Below are 24,065 nucleotides of genomic sequence, written 5' to 3'. Positions count from 1 at the left end.
AATCACAGTATCTATCTGATCTCTAACTCAGCCAATGGCTCAATCCCAATAGGTCTTTTTGGAAAAGGCTAGGCCAGCTTCCCTCTCGCTCGTCCAATCACAGAGCATGGTGAAGTTTTACTTTTCAAGGTCCACTACCATAGCACAGGGCCAGCTAAAACAGTGCCAATTAAACAGTGAATGCTAAGCCTGTGGTGGTTTCAGTGAACCTCTGCTCTGTTGGAAGTTACCTGGTGAACGATAAGGAGCGACTGTAGTTCACTTGGGTTGTTAGCTAACATCCAAAGCGTCATTTTAATTTACCCATGTTTATGAGAACTTATGCATTCTCCCGGCTAATGCTTGGCACGTTTTAAATGTAAGGTCTATGTGATACTTGTAATACATCTTGTAGCAATGAATGGCTGGGCTGTAGTAGCGAAATTTGAACTGATGTCATTTACTGCTGTGCTTTGGTGATTAACCCCAAGAGAGTGCTATCAAGTAACGATTATACACAAACAGCAGCAGGTTTTAGGCGACAACACAATGCCCCTTTATGTATTACACTTATCCAGTGTTATGTCATGCATAGAGATTATTAATTGGCCATTGGAGCTACAAGGCAAGTAAAGAGAGACGTTTTTTTAAGGGCAGACTCGGTGGGAGATTAAAATCTCTGGCGTGTTTCATGCCAATATCTACAGGTTGAGCTCCATTTGATGATTTGATTTGTGTGTTTGTGAGCGTGTCTGAATAGCAAAAGGATAAAGGGCAGTCTCGTTTCTAGGAAGGTAAGTTTGGAGAGGAAAGTGGAGGGAGGCAGAACATGAGCAAGAGACGCCTCCGAATTCCCCTCTCCTCGTCTCTTTTTCGTTCCCTTTCCCTCCTCTTCATCCTACCCCACCCCTCTCTACGCGACTGCTACCCCACCCCATCCTGCTCACTCCCCTCCTTCTTCGGTGCAGCCAGCCACAGACACTTGCTTTTTGTATGAAGGGGTTTAACCCAATGAACAATCCTGTCTGTCTTTCCCAAAATAAGCCAGTGGGAGAGGGATCGCCGAGTGAGCCAGGGAGATTGGAGCAGCGAGGTGCACAGCCCCTGGTTATAAGTCCTGGGAGTGGGAGCTCAGCCCGCTTGGACCCACAGCCTTTAGCTCAATATACACTGCCTTCCTGCCTGCCTGACTGCCTGACTGACTTGACTGACTGACTGAGTCTCACTCCACTGTTACTCACTCTCTCTCCCTCTCTGTCCTGCTCCCTCACTCCTCTCCTCCTACTTTCCACCCTGGATAGTGAGAGCACACAGATTGGGAAGGTGCTCCTCAGACCTGCGTCTGGACAGCTTGAAGACGGCACAGAGAGGATTTTCACTCTTCTCTCATTTGCTCTTTCATCCTCTCTCTCACTTTCATCAATTTTGCCAAAAAGCGCATGGATGGACTTTTTTGCTTTTTGCTGGAGACAGAAAAATAAAAGTTAAACAGACATTTTGCTCCACCTGCAGTTGAAAATAGCCATTTTTTATTTTTTTTATTTTTTTTTAAACTTTGGTTGTGTCTTTTCCTGCACTTGTGAGCAGCACTGGACCAATTCAAGGTGCCAGCTCTTTGCCCAAGAGGACACCACTCCTCTTTTCTGGCTGCATGTTCATTGAATATCTGATGCCATCGCATCCCATGGGAGACACGCGTGGCTGAAGCAAGGAGGGAGGTAGAAGAGAGACCCACCTGACGCTCACACCTACCGCTGCCCTTACCCCAGTGCACCCCCTCCCCCCTCTGCCCTTCAACGCTCTGAGGAGAGAAAGGTAAGCCTTTACCTTCCCTAACGTTTCTCTGGCTCCATTAGCATCCTCGTGTCCTGTCACCTCTTGCCTTTTTTTATTTTTATCACATGTGGCTGCGGCGGCCGAGGCCAAAAGAAACAGGAGGACAGAACAGGAAAGGAGAAAAAATAAAAATAAAAAACAGACGCAGCAATATCTTAGTCATGGGACCTGCATAATTCTCCTCACTCCTAAGCTAGTGCACAGAGTAATGGCTTGCAGATTAAAAAGAACCGGCACAGTTTGTTCACTAACTCCAGCCCAGACATACAGAGTAAGTGAACCCTGATCACAATACGAAATCTGTGTCTGTGCACCCTCTATTGATCTACTGTGAAGGTTCTCTGTATAAGTTTGAAATGGTATCGATTCACCATTGCATAGGTGAATCATTGTGGATGCATCCATACCTACATACATCTCGAACTTTTGCAGATGATGTTGAGGTGGGCGTGGTGTGCGTTCGAGGGGTGTATAGGGATGGGGCAGTGTGGTAGTGGGATATGTACAATGTGTTTGGCTTAAAAACACACATTCTTCTGTGATTCTCATCCTCCATGTGGGATCTCTGTGTGTTTTTGAAAGTAGTTGCAACTCATATCCCCTGTTCTGTTGGCAAGGCCTGCAGCTTGTTTAATAGTTTTTTGATTGATTCGTTCATCTGAGAGTTTATTAAAGTTCATATTGGGAGTGGAATGTACTATGGTGAAGGAATACTGCAAATAGACACATGGTCCTATCATTTTTCCTCTTTCTCCTCTCCTCTCTTCGTCCCCCTGTTGCTTCACTCTGTCCATCCACTGTGACGCCTCTGGCAAGCGACGCTGCATTCCATTGTAACGACATCCCTCCATCGCAAAAGAGAAAGAGGAGAAATAGCGGTGACTCTGAGTCCTCAGGTATCCCGCATGACAAACTAGCAGAGAAGCAGAGAAGGCTGACAGAGATGAGCAAAAAACGAAAAGGGAAAAAGACCGAGAGGAACACAGTGGTGAAGCTTAGGAAACATGTGCGAAAATAAAGAGTGGATGAAAAAAAATGAACGCTTTGCTAAGGAGATACATTTTTCGATCACATGTGTTTCAGTGCACCAACAGCAGGCTTTCTTAGCGAAGGAAGGAGGGGAGAGAGGGAGGGAAAGAGAGGTGTAGAGTGAGTGTAAGAGAGGGGGGGAGAGAGTCTGGAAAAGACAGTGGGCTGGAGGTCTGAAATCCAAAAACATTTGGCAGCATCCCTCTATTTCACTGGCTTACGGCAAGAAAAGTCAACTGGATATGTACCTGCGTGTGTGTGTGTGTGTGTGTGTGTATGGGTCCATGTGCAGCCACACATGCATGCTCTGAGGTGACTGAATCTGCGTGAGTATTAAAGTGTGTTACACAATCTTCAAGGGGAGTGGGTGAATGGATACACACTATAGTGTGAACTCTCCCCCCTTGGCACAGAGGTACAACAGGAGTTCTTGGGTCTGCAAAGCTGCTGGTGCCCAGCAGTGTCTGCTTTACTGTTCAAAGTCATATTTGCTCATAAAGTTCAAGGCCTCTCATATAGATTTACTGGTTTCCAGTCAGTCTTCCCACCCTCTCTTGGTTTCTATTAAAGTGCCTATAGGTCAAGAGATTTACGCCCCTCTCTGCTTTTACCGGCATTGCTGGCCTTTTCCTTGGCGTGTATCTCCGTGCTTGGCACATGCATGATGGCAACATTTCCCTGTAGTTATGGCAACCCCATGCCACTGACTGGGATTCTCTGTTCTCCGGTGGGCGGCAACTGGTCGACTTACTTTGTCACTTTGTGGTTACAAGGATTTCAAGTGTGTACGGTGTATTATTTAACCACAACTAACAGCCTCCAACCGGCTGCCCAGTCAGGCTTTTGATACAAAGTGCCGGAGCGTGACCAAGCATACACAAACAACAGTCACGCTGAATGCACAGTGGCGCACACACAGCATACTTTATGCCCTTTGCAATACAAACACCTACATGGATTTAACACTCCTCTCACACACACATTTCCAACAGATGAACACACTCATGCTGTCTGTTGCCAAACCGCCTGCTCATATAGCTCTGAGACTCTCACGCCCCACTGCAGTTACTTTATAGGCCAGAACGTGTTGAAGCTGGGACGTTTAAGACTCTAAACTTAACATCGTCTATGTTTTTTATTGAAATCTTTGAGGATAACTCTTGTTCTGATGTAAAGGTGAAAGAACAGGGCCTTTCTCTGTAGATCTGTCTGCTTTCTTGTTAGACTTCATCCTCCTCAAATGTCTCCTTTCTCAGTCACCTCTTATTAATTCTCAGATCAGTCTTCCCTTCAAAATCCCAATCACTCTTGGCATATGATGTTCGCTGTACTGGGGATTTGAGACAAAAAGAGAAAACAAAAAAAAACAAGTGAAGTTACAGGAGCTGTTTTTGCCTTTATGCCTTCTCTGTTTCTCACCCCTCTTTGGCTTCTAACATAGTCTACACTTTGTTGCCACAAGGGGGCAGAATACCAGTTCACTGTCATACAGACACAATACAACAATTCTCTATAGAGAGTAAACCTGTCTTTTGACATCTCATAAATCTACACCAGATTATCCCATAACATTGAAAATATTCCAGGTAGTTTATTATTCCTCTTCAATCCTCATGATTTAGACACATATTCTCACACAATTCAAGTAAACTTTATCAAAGATCTCTGTCATCTTCAAAATCATTCAGTATGATCTCAAATCTTGTGTCACTTGCATGTGTTTGTTATTTACAACTTTGTATTCCTGAATAGTCCCTTAGTGCATGTTTGGACAATGTATGCTTTTGCATGTGTGTGTGTATATGTGTGTATTCGAGTGCACATGTGCTTCCATTACTCTATATGCTGTGCTCGCAGGAAATGAAGGAGAATGCCACTCATTCTCAAGGAAGGAACGCCCACTTATTCCTGTACTTCCCTGCAACCCAAACACCTTCCGAACACACACACACACACGCACACACACACACACACACACGCACACACACACACACACACACACACATTTCCCCTGTCTGTGCCTTTTGTTTCACAAAGAGGAAAGAGTGTGAAAACAGGCCTCCACTTTAATGGCTTCACAAACAAAGAGTGTGTTTTCTTAAAGTGCTCTTTTCAGCCAGATAACCTAGTCTGTAATCACAGCCATACACACATACTGTACACACACACACACACACACACACACACACACACACACACACACACACACACACTCTTCAGCATGTATTATAAGGCATGCTAACTGGTGCCATTGATATACTGAATAAAGAATTGCAGTGAGGGGTGGTGGAAACAGAATACAGACCCTGAGGTCTTAATCAGAGCCTGGACCATAACATTCAGGATTAATAGTCCGGATTTGTTTTTCAGCTAAAAAATGGGGGAAGAAGACAAATACAGAAACATATTTTTGTATGCAGATGCATGCGATTTGCATCCTGTCTCCCTTTACTTCCTTTTGCCTCATGTGTTTATGTTCTCTAAACTTGTTTGCACATCACCAGTAGTCATCTTGGCTTGGTCATGCAGCTGATATATGTTGAAGTCAGTCAGCTCTGCACAAACATACGGCCCCCCAGAGTGGACGGAGCAGCACATTGTTAATCAGGCTCGTGTACTGAAGGACTTTGTTTTGGCTCTCAGCTTTGTATGAGTTCTGAAAACACAGAGCAGGGAACAGACATAGGAGGAAAGAAAAATAACAGTAAAGTTTTCTGTTATTCTTATTCTGTTTTTATGTGTATTCAGAATTTTGGCAAATTAACTTATTTATTTTTCCCTCTCTGTCACCCTCTAATCCATTTGTCTTTCCCCCCTTGATCTGTGTTTATCTGTCTCCCACTTGCTCTTTCTTTCTCTCTCTCATAACTGTGTCTGGACCAGAGGGAGTTTTTCCACTGGGCTGGCAGCAACACGGGGACAGAGAAAGAGAGACAGGGAGAGCAAGCAGTGGGGAGGCTTGGCAGACGCCCCTTATTATTTTTCCTCCACCTCCTATTGACTCTGTCAGCAGTGGCTCAGTCTTAGCATGGTCTCTGAGCTCAGAGGGGCTTGACAACATGCCCTCTTCAGCTATCAGAGTGAACTTATCACAGGGACAGAAGCAGGAGGAAGTGGCTCTCATCACATTGCCACTTTTTCCACTTTTAACACTGACTGACTTCTTGACTTTGTTCCAGATGTCCAAGCTTCTTTCCATCCATTCCATTATTTTTACTGATGTAGACTACAAATCCTCTTGAATCAAACCCCGACTCTTTACTGGGCTCAAACTAAAACCCCTGCGGTAAAGCAACCTTGTTCTCTAACGTCAGACATTGCTTTTAGTCAGTGAGGCCTGGACAAGGCGCAGAAACCAAGCCACGGACAAAACACGTATTGAGCAATGCTTCCTGGAGTCAAATCTATATTTTTCCAATGCTGTGCAGAGTTTTTTGGGACGGCAGCTCGTGTTTTCAAAGAGAATCCAACAGGAACAAACAGGAATGAGAACCTCAGCGCTCATCCAGCAACAGTGGTGTTCCTAGTTAATGGGATGTGACATTTCGTATTCTGCTGCTGAGGCTTGAGTTTTCCCTGATTCAAAACTGGATACAAGGAAGCAAGAGTTTCCCTGTGTCATCGGAGGATATGTCTGACCTCCATGCTCATAAGCCTAAAGTAGAATCCATAACAATGAGTGCAGCCAAATGAAGGTTGTTTGATGTTAGGTAGGTTACAAATCAGGGTGTGTGTACAGTACATGGGGGTAGGTTTATTTGCATTTGGTCTTTGACTCTGCTACCTCTCATTCATTGCCCCTCAGTTCACCGTCTGGCAAGAATTTTGTTTGGGGCTTCCAAAAGCAGGACACTGGGCCAACTCTTAACAGGGGTCAACTCCTTAGTATAAAACTCACATTATCCCTCTTTTCATCTTGTTACAGACATACTTCCCGAGCCAGCTGTTTATTTTTATTATTTCACTTCAGATGCGGGATGGATATATCTCTCTCTGATGGGTCAATATTGAGCAAGGGATTGGAAACAGCTCTTCTGAGACCATTTGAAAAGCTCCAGACTTTGTTATTGTTCAGTCTGAGCTTGATTTAGACGTGTGCGTAGGTGTTCGTAAAAAGAGAAAAGAGACTGGGGTTATTGTGGTGTTATGGTTCCCTCGGAGTAGGATAATAAAAAGCATTTTATTTCACAGCGCCAGATTTTCTGGAATAGGAAATGGATGCTTACTAAGTGTATTTACTGTATGCTCACACACAGAAGTTTTTTTTTTTTTTTTTTTTTTTTTACTTTCGGTAGCAGACAGCAACCTAATATCTACCATCTATCAACAAGTTACCTCATAGTTAAAGTTGTAAGTTTGACATTTTGAAAAGATCTTACCAGAACCTCTAAATCTCACTGCTAAATAAGACATAGTCTGAACCACTATAAAACCACAATGTCTTGTTTTTACACTTAGAATAAAACTTAAAGCTTAAACAAACAAGATGTAAGGTGCTAATTGGTAGGGTTAGGAAGTGCTAGTAAGCAGCGAATAAGTGTATTTTTTTTTAATATTGAATGTACCAAATATGTCCTTCTAAAATGCCTAAAATGTTTTATGTTAATTATATTGTTGCAGAAAATGGAAGTTGGTCAGCTGGTCTTTTTTATTATGATATTTCTAGACATATGGCATCTTTAAAGCAACATTAGTTGATTTTTGGCCACTAGGGGACAGCAGTCACATTACCTTAATTAGGTTGAACAGATCGTTAGCATTCATTGTTTTATGTATCTGGCCATCAGGTGAATCTAACTCCACTTTACTTTCCTTTTTCCTCTGTTTTGGTCTCCACCTACTCCTGAGGGAAACCCTTGGCTCTGCTGCTAAAAGTTGTCTATTGCTACTGGGCAGGTAACAGAGTACAATAAGTCCTAATCAGAGCATTTTCATGGAAAAAAGCCGCCTGCATAGGCTGGAAAAGATACTGAGGAGAGGAAAGTGATCCTGTAAATTTGTGGGGATGCTAAAATGCTATATAGAAATGAGGTGTGAGAACTCTCGTCTTTCTCTCGTTTACATAAAAGCAATAATGTGATCCGACAAGTGCTACATTCTGCGCAGCAGTCACTAGAGTCTTATCCAAGATATGCTGCAAAAGTGAAACAAAACAAAAAAGTAGAAACACAATAGTTCACACAAGAGACCTTTTAGGGTCTGTTCTTACATAATGTAAATGCTGCTGAGCATGGTATGAAATAAACACACATGAGACTGTTTCTGATGTCCTTTCATATATAAATCACTCTGCAGTCCTTCAATAGGACGTGACTACAGGTGCCCACCACATGGCCTCAAACATCTGTTAGCCCTCCTTTTTCCAGCCTTAAACAAACTGGCACAGTTGCCAGTTTCTGCCCAGAAACAACACTGAAAATTTTGCTTGGCTCACGGTGTTCCTCAAAGCGATGGATTTAATATGACTTAGCCCCTGCAGGGGACCACTCAGGCTTTTTGTTTCTTTTGAATATTTCTTTTTTGTCACACTGTATTATGCATCTCGAAGGCTCAAATTAAGCCTCAAGGGGCTCATACAATCATTTTGTACACTGATACATATTTACTATGGATCCAATCCCATGTGAAGGCAACAAATAAAAAAAAAGGAATTAGAAATAACACAGACATTTTACTGGAGATATCTCATGATTGTTCAATGCAGGGTGCTGGTTCTCTCAGACTATGTTTAAATGGCCTTGGCTTTGAGAGTTAATCCTTTCTGTACAGACTTTGAGCCCATTGAGCAACATGTGTTTCATAAGGCTTGGAGGCATTATCCAGTGTACAACACAACCAGTCCTTCAAGGCTTTTGTCCTAATCATTTCCTGTAATCAGCAGAAAAGTAGTAAAACAATAAAATGAAAAAGCGACTTTGTGCTCATTCCAGCTCATTTGAGGTGAAGCTTTGTGACCATTGCTTTACTGAGTGCAGTCTACATTGTGTATGTGCTTGGTCCTAACTACACTTCTCTTGTTTCTGTTTATCCCTACAATATATGCAATGCTTCCTGGAGGTAGACAGGAGAGGCAATGTAGTTTGGCAGCGTTCCTAAGTGCTTAAAGAAGCTGTTGGAGACGAATTATTTTGTTTTATGCTTACAAGACAGGAAGGGTTATTGCTTTGCCTAACAATGTAGGAGGGACACAAGTGGAATAGAGTTTCATGAAGTGTATTTGAGATTCTGTACAGTGAAGAGAAAGAAAAACAAACACAAGGCTAATTGGATGACAGCCTCACTGTTTGCCTCTCCATCACACATTTGTTCGGTTTTGTCTGTCAATGTGAACTTAAGTAGGTAACATAAGTAAGCATGCAAGTGAGTGCAGAAAGATTTTCTTTATTAAAAACTGACATTTCAGTAAGTGTGTCCGATCACAAGACTGTAAAACAGCCAAATACATGTATGGTGATGACATGAAGTATATTTCCGCCGATCAAATGCAATATTCAGCATATACTAATTCACCTATATTGGTGCAATGCAGTGTCACCCTTTACCATGTAAGAGAACAAGATTAGAGAGATTACAGAGCTGCTGCTGGCTGTAGGAACAAAGCTGTAGTTTCATAAAGCAACACAGAAGTAAGGTGGGTCAAAGATTTACATGACCTGAGTTAAAACCTGGATGTTCCGAAGATGATAGATTGCAGAATAAGCTAACAGAAATAAAACATCTTCTACCTGATGTTAACCATGCATCTCTGTAATGTTTGGACAGTGAATTCTACAGAAGTACAGCCACTTCTGGGAGGATGTTCTTTGGCCCTCCAACAAAATACTTAATTAGGGAGGGCTTTGAATCAATTACTACTCACTTTCATGTGGTCCGCAGATGGCTGTGTACTCTCTCTCTCCACTTTTCCTGCTTTTTCCTCTGTGAACTGCCAGCAAAAAAGCCCTGTTGCGTTGTCTCATTGCTAATTTGAACCAGAGAAGTGGTCATTTCCTAACAGTGGGCCCCGGTTTGCTCCGCAAACCGAACCGACAACCAGCCCAATGGAGCCTGTGCTGGACTGCTCCCAAAATTTGGCAGAAACCACACAAACCCAAGTTTTCCTGACATGTGGTGAAAGTGTGATAGGGATATGGGAAACATCAGGAAGGGTTAGGAAAGAGGGATGGAGATGGATCCATTTGGAAGAGAAAGAAAGATCGAAGTAGGACATGATGAAAATGGGGATAGGATAAAGTGGAAGGGGCGGTATTTGCGGGAAAGAGGCAAGTAGAGGTGAAAGAACAGGAATGATTTGAAGGTAGAAGAACCAGAAAAGAGAAAATAAGCTTGGTCTGAGGAGCACTCAGTTTGTAGCAACCATGTGGCGTCTTTGATCTGGCCGAGGATTTGAACCAGTGTCAACAGAAACATGCAGAGGCCGTCTGTTTGCTCCCAGACACAGATCATTCCTCCATGAATTACTCTACTTTAGTTTGCCGCAACCTCGTTACTACTCCAATGTTTGTTTACCCTGTCAGGAACACCCGGCCCATTCCTCAAGTTGAGCAACAGGCTCAGTAATACCCCAGAACTCCTGCAATCAGCTAAACTTTCTATGCCGTTAATCTCTAGAGGGCAGCCGAAATCTGGGTAGTTTTGAAGATTTAAAAGATATATTTGAGTCGAACAGTGCTGCCTTTATACTCTGTAGTTTATTCAGTAACAGAGTAATTTCACATTTAATTGTATAACAGAATCCATTCATTCTACTCCAGCCACTGTCTTCCATCATAGGACGAGGCGTGTTCTGTATCCCTCGTAGGAAGGAAGAGGGGGGGATAACAAGGAGGTGGAGATGAAGATGGAGATGCAGACATGCCAGATCGTTACAATGAGAGGATGTGTCCTGAATGCTGTGTCCTTGCCATATGACAGCCTGCTGATTCAAACCTCATGTTTAGAGCAGAGAGACAGTAAAAAGACAGTTGATTTAGAGGCGTGGTCATGGTTAGACAAAAAATATCCATCTACAAAAGAGCTTTAGTAGCATCAAGAAATGTTGTTTTCCTTAAAGTTGCATTCAATATTTTAACAATGCATCAAATGGATATGTGTAATGCCAATGGGGTTGTTTGTGGTTGCAAAGCCACAGAGAATTACCCTGCAGTTCTCCTTAGTTTTAAGCAGCTTTTTAGCATCTTTCAGCTTATTCTTTTACGATCTGCAACTGTTTTGGGTTCTCTCTCAATGCTGCTTTCAAGGAAACAGCAGACAGATAAAGATACTGGCTAGCTGGTGAACACGGTGGAGAATTTATCAGCTAAAGAGTCTCAGGACTTGATGGAGTCTAACATAGGGCTAAAGCTCGAGTGAATATTGGACTGGCATTTACAGGGCAAGTCAGAAACACAACTTCAAATGATTTCTAACAAATTATATTCCAAATGTATGTTGCATCTGCTGGATGTTTAAATAGCTAACATGTTTGCTGTTAAGCAAGTTGTGGAAAAATAGTGCTGGTACAACAGATCTACTAACAGTTAGCAATAAAGAAAATAAGTCTTAAGGAAAACATCTTTATGATTTTAAGTAAATGGTTTGAAAATCGATGATAATATCTTCTTCATTGAGATAAGAACTTTCCTGTAAATAAATAACTTTAGTGATGTCGTCAGGGTCATCTTAGCTTGACCTTGAACCAAAAATCAGGATGCCATGGCCTTTTGCTTGTTGATTTTGGTTATTGTTCTCCAAATTTGCCTTTTGCATGTCCCCAAAATACATTGAGGCGCAATCTTAAATCGCAGGTGAACCTCTTTAATATGGCTAAACAATTCTTCAAATAAATGACTCATTTCTTAAATGACCTTATGATTGGCAATATTCTGTAAAAACTAGCTGGCTAGGTTAAAATGTCAGAAACAAAAAGGAGAGCAAGGGGATCCATAGATCTTTTTGCTTAATCCTGCTGTGAGAGTGGATCAGCCAGGACATCACATCTTGAGGGATGCTTGGGAAGGCCAGCTGAGACAAGCCAGCTGTAACGAAGCAATGAAACACACCAAAGGCCAACCACTCTCACTTTGAGTCGATGACATATCCAGATCCCATTGACACTTGTGGGGATTTGCAGAGACCCCCTCCAAGTCAGCACAGTACATACTAACAGCGCCCTAATGAATCGAGGAAATTTCCCTCGTGGGCTGTATACATGTGTGATCCAAAAAACAGGTTCTCTGACATTTCTCTCTGTCTTGTGTCTCTTTTCTCTTCCCATGCATAATTCTGTTCATCACAAACGTCTTGCCGTTTCCTCTGGAGTTGTTCTTGTTGAAAGACATCTCCCATCTGAGCAGAAACTGATGAGAGCCTGATAGGCTTAACACAGAGCTCTTCCCACAGACTGATAATGCTCCTGCTGTACAACACACTACTGCCATGGTCCAATTGCATCTACAGTATCCGAAGACCCGAGCCTCAGAAACCATTAAATTTGACTTGGTCACTTTGAATTATTTTGAACCTCTAAACAGGTTTTTTGTTTGTTTGTAGGATAGCAAGTATGTTGAGAAAGATATCCCAAAGAATTCCATCCAAATTGGACTCCATTCAAGATTTTCGCTCTTTGCCAAAATGCAGTGCCAAAACAGGCAAAGTATTGTGCCATTTATGCAGCAAGATGGAGAGTAAGAGTGTAAAGGTCAGGGAGAACATCCAACTTTCATGCAGGAGGCCAAAATTTGTGTCCTGTCACAGACTTCAACTTTTGCCTTTGAACTATCCCTAGCCTTTACCAAGTGATTTAGTGGTCAAACCCTCAGCATATCTTTGCCATGATGATGATGTCCAGATGACAATTAAAAGCATATCGTCGCATTAGAAGATGCCCCCCAAGTGGTGCTAGCACAATACTTTTAAACCCATCTAGATACATACATATACACTGTTAAAGAACTACTGTGTGGGGAAGCTATGGGAACCAAAACTTCCCAAAACAGAAGCTTAGCTGTGGGTTTTCTCACTGTTGCTTTCTTTGCTGATACATATCAAATAAATGGAAGAACAATGTTAAGGGATGCACCACATGGAGTCTGCATTGATTAATCTGCAAATCCCCTCCATGTGACTCTCCTCCTGCCTTTGTCCCTACCAGTTACACTGCTTTTAATATGATTATGTGGGGGGGGCATTAGCTGTAATGCTGCCAAGGTCCAAAATAGTCCAAATAGTTCTCAGCCCTGCCAGACACAACAGCGTATTCACAGTCTCGGGCTGTCTGTGGATTCAATTCAGTCTGGCACATTTTGATTCTGTCTACTTCAGTGTCCTTTTGCGATTTTGGCATTTTGCTAAGATACTGCCTACATGTCTTTTCTGTCTATTGTCAAGAAATGGCATGGCTACGCTGTTGTCTTTCTCCACCATCTGCAAAACACATATACAGCCTGTTCTCTGTGCAGAAGCTGAAACTTTACCTCTCCTCTCTGCTCTACATATTCTATTCTTCAGGGAAGATAGAGTGCCATCATGCCTCATCTGTTACCTCAGATGCACTTCATCCTATGTCCTCCCTGCATCAGCTCTCTCTACGTTTCTCCATTGCTCCATCAGTCACTTCATAGAGGGCGTCTGGAATGTGTCTGTAATCACTTTCAGTGCATTTTTCTGCAACAAGGGGGGAGCTCAGACAGTAAAACAAAGTGTCCACAGTGGGTGGGAGCCTATGCAGAGATACAGACAGACAGACATAGTAATAGATGGTGACATTTGTGAGCTGAGAAAATCATCTGATCTACAGATACAGAAATTAAAACTGTCCAGGACTGGACCGTTTCCTCAAAAGTGTCTTAGAACAAAAAACATCTTCTTCTATTGACTTATGATGCTTATGGAAACCTAGTTTTAAACCCAGATGTTAGGATTTTGTCTCCACTATCAGTCTAGACTCGATTTGTTTTCACATCTGTACTTGTACGATAAGCAAATTGTAGCCATTACCTTATGAGTGTGAGAGGGCAATTGTGTTTTTCCCCATGGTGTGGATAAAGAATCAGAGGCAGAAACGGGAGGCGGGGGGACGCAGAAAAGCAAAAATGAGTGTGACCACTGTGAGAGATGTGGTGAACATCAAGAAGTGGGGGTGGAGGAGGAGGGTTGGTTCGGGTGGGTGAAAGAAATTTGGCATCGCCGATGGAAACGGGGTCTGGAGCCGGCACACACTCGCACATAAACACATACATGCGCGCGCACACACACACACACAGAGGACAGACACCAGCACCCATCATTTAAATGGCATTTTAAGGGCCATTTAAGTCATTCCAATAAAAACTGCAGACGTTATAATACGTTGTCCAGGGGAGAGAAAGTTATGGCATGGGCAGGCTAAGGGGTAGTAGAACGAAAATGCAGGAAAAGTAAGCCAGATAATGTTTGTTTTTAAGTCTGCACTTGAGTCTTTTTCTTGTCATTCTCCCTCTGAGTAGGAGGCAAGTACTCCAGTCTAGGGAAAAGATTTAGTGATAGGAGGTGTGATGGCTTTATAATCCTGCAGCCCTATCAGTAATGAATTTATTTCTTCCTTTGCTAAAATTGTCATATTTCCCACTGCTGTAGATCTGCATGTTTGAAGACAATGACGCAACTTTGTCCAGTTCCCAAATACTGACCCCATGTTGGCAACTTCTCGTCAGAACACATTTCACAGTGCTAATAGTCATTTGTCCACCGTCACGTGTCACCCATCACCTGTTGTTTGACCCAGTCACCCCCCTGCCCACCCTTCCTATTGAGACCCTACCCTCAGACAACAATCTCCTTCGAAATCTATCGGTTATCTGTCTGCCTCATGACCTTAAATCTCCATCCAAGGCCAATAACCGCATATGCAGTGTTGCATTCCGATGACTGTTATTTTGGCATTAGAGGGGTTGTGAAAAGCCGTCTAAACACATCCCTCTCATACCACACGATCCCAGCCAGTGTTAGCATAGTCGAGTGAGTGCAAATACGGAGCAGGGTGATTGAGATCTTGGATAACCCGTGCTCCTCAACTTTATGGCTTGTGTACTTTTTGTTTTACTTTTGATTTATTTTCTTCCAACTCATCTTTTATCTGTACTCATCCTTTTAAGCATGCAAACCTTTTTTAGTGGTATCTAGCAATGCAGATTGTTTACCTCTAATGTCATGTTAGTGAATAGAATTTTATCTGTGGAGTTCCCAGCAACAATCCACCACCTATAACGATATTTATGGCTTGAATCCTCCACATGTAAGAAAGAAAATATTGTAATTTGGACCGTACAGCGATGTTGTACTATATTACAATGGATTCCTTGATGCTCTTGTACCCTGCAGCAACAGTTTTGCCCACAAACTAGATTTGTTCTTTTCCTCCATTTTTTGCTTAGCCTTACACAGAACTGCGTGATGCATATACATTCACACACATAAACCTGCATGCACGTAAGGACACCTCTGAGGTTCACACCTCTGAACATTTTAACAGACCACTCAAAAGCCATTACCTCTGATTTACAAAACACGTACCACCTAGTTCTACTCTACATTCACCTACCACGACATGCACCACCTCCACCTCCAACACACATTACGTTTTCTTAAACTTTAAACTAACATGAGTCGATGTCTCTTGTCCCCATCTTATCTAGTTTTGCAGAAAAAAACAACATGCACACACAGACACACACAGACACACACACACACACACACTAATACAAAGAGTGTTGGGGTTTTCACTCCTACCTCTCCAAACCTAAGTAAACATACTGGCTTCCAAACCATACAGAGTCACACTAAAGAGACGCGTCAGACGGGGCCCGGGGTTATGCTTTCTCAGCAGCGGATGAGTGATTTGAAAGGAAAGAGAGGTTTTGTGGGCAATTTACATATGCGGGGCTTTGAATCATTTCGGGGTCATTTGTGGGCTGCAGGCAGTCATTCTTTTGGCTCTGGACGGACCATCATATCTCTGTTTGATGGCCTTCAATCGTGTGTTCTCTTCTCTGGGCGATTTCTTTTTGCATAACCTCACACCTCGAAAGGGAAATAAGTGAAAGATGTTAAACATACCATCCATTTCCATTGCATGCCCTTTAAGAACAGATTTCAGATTTTCTTGATGACGTTATTACCCACCTCCTTCCCCTCTGTGTTGCCTGCTAGCGTGTTGTTGCTCAACTGGAAAACAATGGTAGAACACATCCATCTGGTTGCAGTTTGTATCCCGTGCCAGTTTGAATGGGAGTGATGCAGAGACCTCCAAGGGGCTTGAAACAACAACAGCTTAGGGTCTAGAAGACTGGTTGCATATTTCCAGCTACTGTAGCAATAAACACACTCAGAGAGACACAGGTTGATACAAAGAGAAACCCAAGTGTGCAACTATTAAATTGATATAATTCTGAAATGTGGTGACTAATTATATTCTGGGGAGTGGTAGAATGGACAGATATTGTAAAGACATTAAAATTATGAATTGTATAGTGAGACAAAGGGAGTGAAAAATATGACATGTATTGGGCCTGTGACAAGTGCAGTGGTGGAATGTCCCGGGGTGTTTTAATGGAGTTTGTCTCTCCACACCTGTGGAACTAATAGCAAGCCACTGAAGTCAGATGTCCTATGAAAATATTTGGTGGAATGAGAGCGGGGGGAAGGAGGGAGGAATCGGTTCGAAGGTTCATACCTAAAGACAGGCGTGTAGTTTGGCTAACGCATAGGATTTCCATTAAACGGCAGGTTTGAGAAACAAGATAATTGCTCTAGCAGAGACTCTAGCCTGAACCTCATCTTTTAGCTCTATCCCTGTTTCTCATTGACGCACTCTGGCCCATGTGCTGCAAAGAAAATCTTAGAAAAAAACATTTTTTATGCATGCCGTTGCTGTTTTTAAGTTGCTACACTTTGAGGGAATGCTTAATACTGTCATCCTTAAAGTATGTGCGTTTGTGGAAACTGCATCACTTGCTGAGACAAATGACAGATGAGAGCATATTGTCAGTGTCTGACAAAAACGTCAATATCCCAGTGAACATTAAATTGAAGACTTCAAAGCTCTTTTGTGGATTGAGCAACATGTGTCCTCAGGGTGCGTGGAACCTTTTTATAGCCAATTAAATTGCTTCGAAAAAAATGCATGGCTTTCAAGCTACAAACACATTTTTTCTTCTTTTTGTTTTCATCCGACGACAGTGATATGCTTACAAGGTTTTATGAGGTCAGTTAGGATGAGAAGCCAGAATGTGGTATGGAAATGGTCCTGGTAGCATTAGAGGATTGGTTGAGGCTTTCCACTGATGCGTACACTCCCCTGTTTCTCCCTTCTTCTTTCTTTGAAGTCAGTGATGGCAATAGTTATCACAAATGATGATGTTCCCAAGTCTCTTTTGCAACTGGGGAGTGAGTTGTAGTGGTTAAGCCTGGGACTGGTTCTTTTACAGAGCAAAATATGCAGATATTTTTCATGTGCAATTGTAATTTATTTTGAAGAAGATTCTTTGATCACATGTCATTTTATTGAAGCCAATGATGCTAGATAGTCTGTCTTTTAAGCCATGCTCATAACATTGGCTCTATGGATGGCAATGTTGGTGAGTAGGTCAGCCCAAACTGAAAAAACTTGACACAACTCTACAACTATTGGATGGATTACCATGAAATTAAGAACAGATATCCATGTTGTTGAGAAGTTAAATCCTTATGACTTTGGTGATGTGCTGACTTTTTCTGTAGCACCACAAACACAGTTTTCATTTGTCCAGTGAAATATCTCAACATCTGCTTGATGGATTGGCAAAAAAAACTTCATACAGACACACATGGCTCCTAGACAATGTATCTTAATGACTTGGCTGATCCCCTTTAGCACAAAGGATTGTGGTTTTAGGCACATTCATGTACCCCTTGAGATGATTTGCAGTAACTTTGGGGATTCATTTATCTATCTTGCAACATCATCAGGTCAAGAGTCAGTTCGCTTAATACTTTGTTTTGTGACTATTTACTTGCAAAAGCATTGATATTTCTACCAGTCCCAGTTATACTTTGTTTAGTGCAAAGTAGGAAACAAAACAAAAAAAATTGACATGCTAAACCTGCAGTTCTACCTGCTAAATATGTCATTGTGACCATTTTAACAAGATACATTAGCATTTACCTTGCAGCACCACTGTGCCAACTACAAAAAAGGCTGATGATTTGTTGCAGTTTAGAACTTTTTCTCAATTTGTATTGATTTTCCAAAACCACGTTTGCATCCTCCAGGCCTGCAATAGAAAATCTTTTTTTTTTTTTAAGTTATAAAATGCAAAAATATGCTTATTGTGTGAGGAAATATGACATTAACAGATTTTCTACCATAACATATGATGATTAGGGCATGTTGTAAGTGCAAGTGTATCTTCTGGGTGTCTGCTATAAGGAGTGGTGGTATGTTAATGAGCTTGTTTTTAAAATTCTTGTCCCTAATTAGGGTAAGGCCACTGAAAACATACCATAAATGGAAATGGGAATGCTGTCTACATGTCATACATTATTTGGTGAGAGATATCCTTAAATCATATGACTACGCAAAGCCGCATCACCTTCGGACCTAGACTCGAAGACTCATTACAGATGATGATATTCAGTGTTACTTCACTTGTACTGTCAAATACACTAAACACTGAGATAAATAAGAGTTTCCTTCATAGACATATAGTACTTCAAAATATGTAATACCTTTGGCAGACAGGCCCTAATGTAAATACCACTCTTTTTGTATGAATAAAGACCGTGTATACATCCACTGAGTGACAAGGGTAGCAAACATGATCCTTGTAAGTGATTGACATATGATTTTACCCTCTGATCTTTCCAACTGTTTCATAATTGGTGACATGTCCTAGGTCACTGGGAGTCACAAGGCATGCTCAGTTGGAAGCAAGAAGGTGGTGATGGTTTTGACAGACAAGCGCTTAGCTGTTTGGCTGGGTCAGAAGTATAGAAATGGAGAGCAGGCTGGAGGTTCAAAAAGAGGCTTACTTGCTTTTACAGTGCTATAGCGTCACATTCCTCCCTGACACACACTTTTAAACCCTCCCAGAGACGTTAAAGTAAGAGGTGTGAACGGATAATGGAGAATTTCGCTTGAGTGATTATGTCTTGAGTGGAAAAGTGATGCAGAGCAGTCGAGTCGTGTTGAGCATGTCAGATTGGACGAGAGGAAACAAAAGCACTCCTTCATTTCTCAGCCATCTTCAGTCACTAGAACAGAGCTAATAGTGGGCAGACAGAGGGCGAATAACTCTGTGGATCAAGCCCCATCTAAAGCTGTGGCCAAGTGCCCGAGCTGCCCCATACCACAAAGCTCTTCCCCTCACCCAGACTTTAATCTTCATCCCACTTTGATATCAAACACATAATCGCTAATGTGGGAGGAATGGAAGGAAGGAGGGAGTGAGAGAGGTAGAAAGAGGGAGGGAGGGGGTAATGGGGGAATAATTGGGGAATATGGTTTCCAAAGCTGTGTTATTTTTTTATGAAGCTGAGAGACATATTCAAGTCTAGAGATCAAACAATGTGGTGCTTTTTATGTTCTCAGACCACAGTGAATGAAGGAGCTGAGGTTTCCCGCAGCGGCCTGCTCTATGTCATCTGAGGAACTCGAGCAGCTTTCCCTCTCCCTGTCTACCTCTCTTTCCATCCTTCTCTCTCCTGTCTCTCCCATTCTTGCCATTAATCTGCTGCGTCAGTTGTTGGAAGTCAGTCTGGACTTTGCCTGGTTCAGTGGAAGCTGTTCAAGTCCCTTAATCAGTCTGCAGATGATATCTTTTGCTCTGACAGTTAAAATGGCATACTGTTAAACCGGTCTGCCATGGAGGTTTGTACTACTACCTTTTATTTTAGAACGGAGTAAAAAGACTGCCTCAAGAAAGCAATATATAAATTCCTGAACTACTGACTTTGTGTTCTGCAGCTGAAGTATCAGGTGTTCCACAGAACATAAAGTCTGCTGTATGTACTATTTGACGGATCATTAACAAGGGTGTATCCTAGAAGAAAATGACAAATATTCTCATCGATGATCTCACTCAAACTTGCACGTAGATCGGAGGCATCTGCTGGAACAGGCCAAGACCACATAGTCAACCTAACCTAACCCCGCTCTCGACCCGTGTTGTTCCGACCGCACTTGGCCCAGGGCCCCCTCGCTCCACTTTGCATTTTTTTTGCCAACTGACAACTTGTAAACAAACTTGGTGAAAGAGGTCGCTCAACTCCCACTTCTCAAATCCCCTCTTCATCCCTGTCATTCCTTATTTTGGCGGGTCGGTCATTTAGGTTTGTTTGGAGTAATAACACAGCAGAGACTCCCACCCTTGGAGAAGTTTAGCTGGAACGACTGAATATGACTTCATGAAGGTATACCTTTCACTGTCTTCTTTATTATTGTTCATATTAGTCCTTTTGTGTTTTATAAGCTAGGATGACTGTACCGTAATTAAACTCTTTATGAACTCTGAAACATGAAACATTTTCTGGCCACTTGGAGGCAGCAGAAACAAGCTGTGTGAATAGAAAACATAAAAAAAAAACATACTTGTTGTCAAGCACTTTATTTTCACTCCAGGAGAAACAGAGCAAACTTAGCATCAATTGGATATCATGTCTCTGGCCACCTGATGAATTTAGGTCCAATATTTTTTCTCACTCAGGAAATATCTGTTTACTTGATAGATACTATGTTGATGAATTAGTATTGATAACGTCTGCTGTTTGGTTCTGGGCAGGTAGCATAAGTAGTGCTTGTAGGGCTTTTTCACAGTAATTAGCTGCCTGCTGCAGACCTGTAATCCAAAACATTAAGCAGAAAGTTCTTGAAGTTCTTGTAGAACTGAGAGTAACTTCAGTTCGTGATAATTCTCTACGGGTACATGAGTATGAACAAGTACAAGTAATGTCATCTAATATTGATGTAAAAGTAGTGACTACAGCAGCTTTTAATAGGAACTTCACACAGAACAACAGCTGCATCACACAGATGTTGAAAGGTGATGATGAAAGGTGAGAACTATTTTTGTTGAAGCAGGCGGGTACCTTGTACTGTTTGTAGTCTGTTTTGATTTATTTGCTCTAGATAGGCTCTGTTTAAGGAGCCTGGCTTCCACCGCCACCCAGCAATGCTCTATCCTCCCCCACCGCTCCTCTGGTGTCCAAGGATGTGTCTCATTCTCATGTCTGTGGTGTAAGTTTTATTCCTCTCTAACTCTCATATTCCTCCCACCAATCCTCTCGACCCCTCCAGCTGCCAAGTGGAGACAAAGAAGCTGCTTCAGCCCTCCTTTGGTCTGGTGATTATCTAAGCGAGGGCCCATCAATCTAAACTAACTCCAGACTCTCAAGAATGTCCCCTTCTTCTGGCTGCCAGGTTGGAGATAAACACATATCTGATCTTGAAAATCAGCCCTTAATGAACCATTAGATGCATGCAGAATTGATGCAGCCTCAGTCAGTCTTATCATAACCCCGCAAACCATCATGCTAGATAGACTGATACCATCTGATTAAAAACACCAAGCACAGATCCCACCATTCAGAAATATGGAAATATGTTTTCAGTTTTTCTTTATTTCCACTTCATTTCAACCATTTACTATATAATACATAATGAGAAGGTTATTATCGTGTCTGGCCTCGCAGAGGTTGAATGTGCTGTTTTATTGGCTCTTGGCAGTGCTGCAGGAATTCCATGAGGCAGGTGAACAAGGAAATGGAGTTCATTCAACACTACACAATTATCTGAATGTTTGTTGTCATTAAAAGCTCTTTCACTTTTTTCCCCCCTCCTTCCTGATGAACAGCCCTCAGACCCAACATTCTGGGGAGCAGACCAGACACTTTTACAGACCATTAACCATAAATTTGTCCTGATTTTTTTTGTGTTTACAGCAGTAACAGATGTGCAAATAATTCCTTTTTTCACTAAATGAAATCATACTTTGGATATACAATCTCTCATATAGCATGAGGACCCTTCAGAGGACTCATATCTACATCATACATGTTTTCAGCATTATTATACAGCAAGCTTTTAGTCCCCTTAAACTGTCCCAGACTGAGAACGTTGACTGCCGCCCCCTTTGATCTTCGTCATTATATCTTGTCTCATAGCAAGTGGAACATTCCATTGTGTGACTCTGATCACCTCCTGATGACTGGGACGTGGAGATAAGAGACAGGGAATGACAAGATGTGTTTTTAATCTAAAAAGGAGCCCCGATGAAATCAATCGCACCAAAAGGGAACTGAACAGGGAGCCGCCCCGATCACGATTAGTGTCACGAGAGTGGAGGGGTGTTGACAGAACAAGAGGGAAGGTTAGAGGGAGAAACAGTGGAGAGAGGGGGAGATGGAGAGATGGAGAGAAAAAGGACGTCCTATCTGCGTCGTACGTTTTTAGGGAGGAAATATTGAGTTAACCCCTTTATCTACAAGGAACGTTTCGCCTGTCCTGCTACAACCTTGGACTGATTTATTCCTCCTCTCTCCGTCTTACCTCCCACACTCAATCTAAACTTTGTCCTCATATACCTGAGTTGGGTTCAGTAGATAATGCACAGGACATGACAGACGAGAGGGACAGTTGCAGTGGCTGAAGCTGATATAACATTAAAAAAAATAATTAAAAAAAGCAAGCTAAAAATGTATTATTATGACCCGACCCGTGTGAGTTGTTTCACTGCCTTCATTTTTGAAACAGTGAGTCCATTATATTGGCAGTAGTCTTTTGCAGACCTGCAGCATGTCACTTGGCCACTCTTTGTTTCCTCTTCTTCAGCGTTCAAAGCATGCTTATTGAAACAAGACACAGGGCTTTTGGCTAACCAACACTCAATCTCTGTCTCCTTTTCTTCCTTGATACTTAACAAACACGCCTGTCATACTGGATCACAAGTAAACAGCACGCCCGATTTGTCTAGAACTAAGAACTATAAATAATCTGAATGTGATTTCAGATATTTTAATGAATATGTTGGCTGTAGCTGATGTTTCTTTTATTTTCTTTTGGAAGTTTATAATCATGATATTGCCAAGTTTACATGTCAGCCTGTTACTTATTGACTGACCTGGAGAACACAGTGTACTTCCACAAGGAAATGTCTGTGCTTCTTCTGTGAGCCATCTTTTTTATTTTTAGCCTTAAACCAAGTGAGCCAGAAACATAAAGAGATTATTACTAATTCTGTACCCTGGACAAGAATATGCTATACATAATTCTACATAGGGCTGAATGCTTTGGTAGTTTTCTGCAAATTGATCTAACTAACAAGTATTGTCTCCATCTCATAGCCGAAGCCTGATATATCATATTCCTTTATGCCACAGAATCAATCCTATATACACCATCCTGCTCTCGTAAATACTCACTTGTCTATTCAATGTATATTAATCCGCAACTGAAAGTAGTCCCCAACAAATGCATGGATTTCTCCTGTTTGAGTAAGGCTTTTTTAGTGACGTTGAGAGCCTTGTTGCCAGATAAAACTACAAAAGATGGCATGAATATATGATGTTATATCTGTAGATTTAATGTTTTTATTCTGCTTTTATAAAGAATTCACGTACCATACAAAACAGTCAAACAATGGCAACCTTAAACATATTGTCTCTTTACATTTAAAGCTGTCTGACAGCCCAATAGTGTAATATATTCTTGAACGATTCATATCCAAAGTCATCACTAGAGACAAGTGATTAAAAATTATGTATTTGTTTTACTACATAGTGGGCTGAGTGTCATCATAGTGGGCTGAGTATCATCAAAATATTGCTTTTAATATTTTTTTGTTTTTAAACTGCAGCTTTTGATTATTGAGTAATCCAGAATGATTAAACTGACTTTTCTATTGCAGATCAGTACAGTGAATCTGACAGAATGCCTCATCAGTACAATGAATGGTTACACTACTACTTACAGTATGTGTGTATCTCTGTGTGAAATCACAAACTAAATCAGACATTCAGTGACATGCAGTAGTATGAAATAGGACTGGGCATGATCCCAGCCCCCTTCCACTCCCGAGTATCTGACACCTCCCAGAGCTCCTAATAGTGTCTGGTCTGACTTGTGCTGCTCTCTGGTGGCTCTTATAGCATTCATAAGGCCTGCGTGGGCCCACTGTACACTACTCCAACGGGACGTATCACTTGGTTTTCCCACAGTTTTTACACGGCCT

General features: G+C 41.9%; 1 protein-coding gene across 1 annotated transcript in view; it reads left to right on the top strand.

The window, feature by feature from the left end:
* The first annotated feature begins 954 nt into the window (after positions 1-954).
* col8a2 (collagen, type VIII, alpha 2) overlaps positions 955-24,065 on the top strand; it is a 43,123-nt gene continuing 20,012 nt past the window's right edge. Inside the window, exon 1 of the mRNA XM_010757189.3 lies at positions 955-1,794. The gene's annotated coding sequence lies outside the window, so the exon portion shown is untranslated. The remainder of the gene's footprint in view (positions 1,795-24,065) is intronic.

The sequence above is a fragment of the Larimichthys crocea genome, chromosome XIII, assembly GCF_000972845.2.
Source record: "Larimichthys crocea isolate SSNF chromosome XIII, L_crocea_2.0, whole genome shotgun sequence".
Lineage (NCBI taxonomy): Eukaryota > Metazoa > Chordata > Actinopteri > Sciaenidae > Larimichthys > Larimichthys crocea.
The sequence above is the reverse complement of the archived record's forward strand: the minus strand, read 5'-3'. Positions and strand labels throughout refer to the sequence as shown.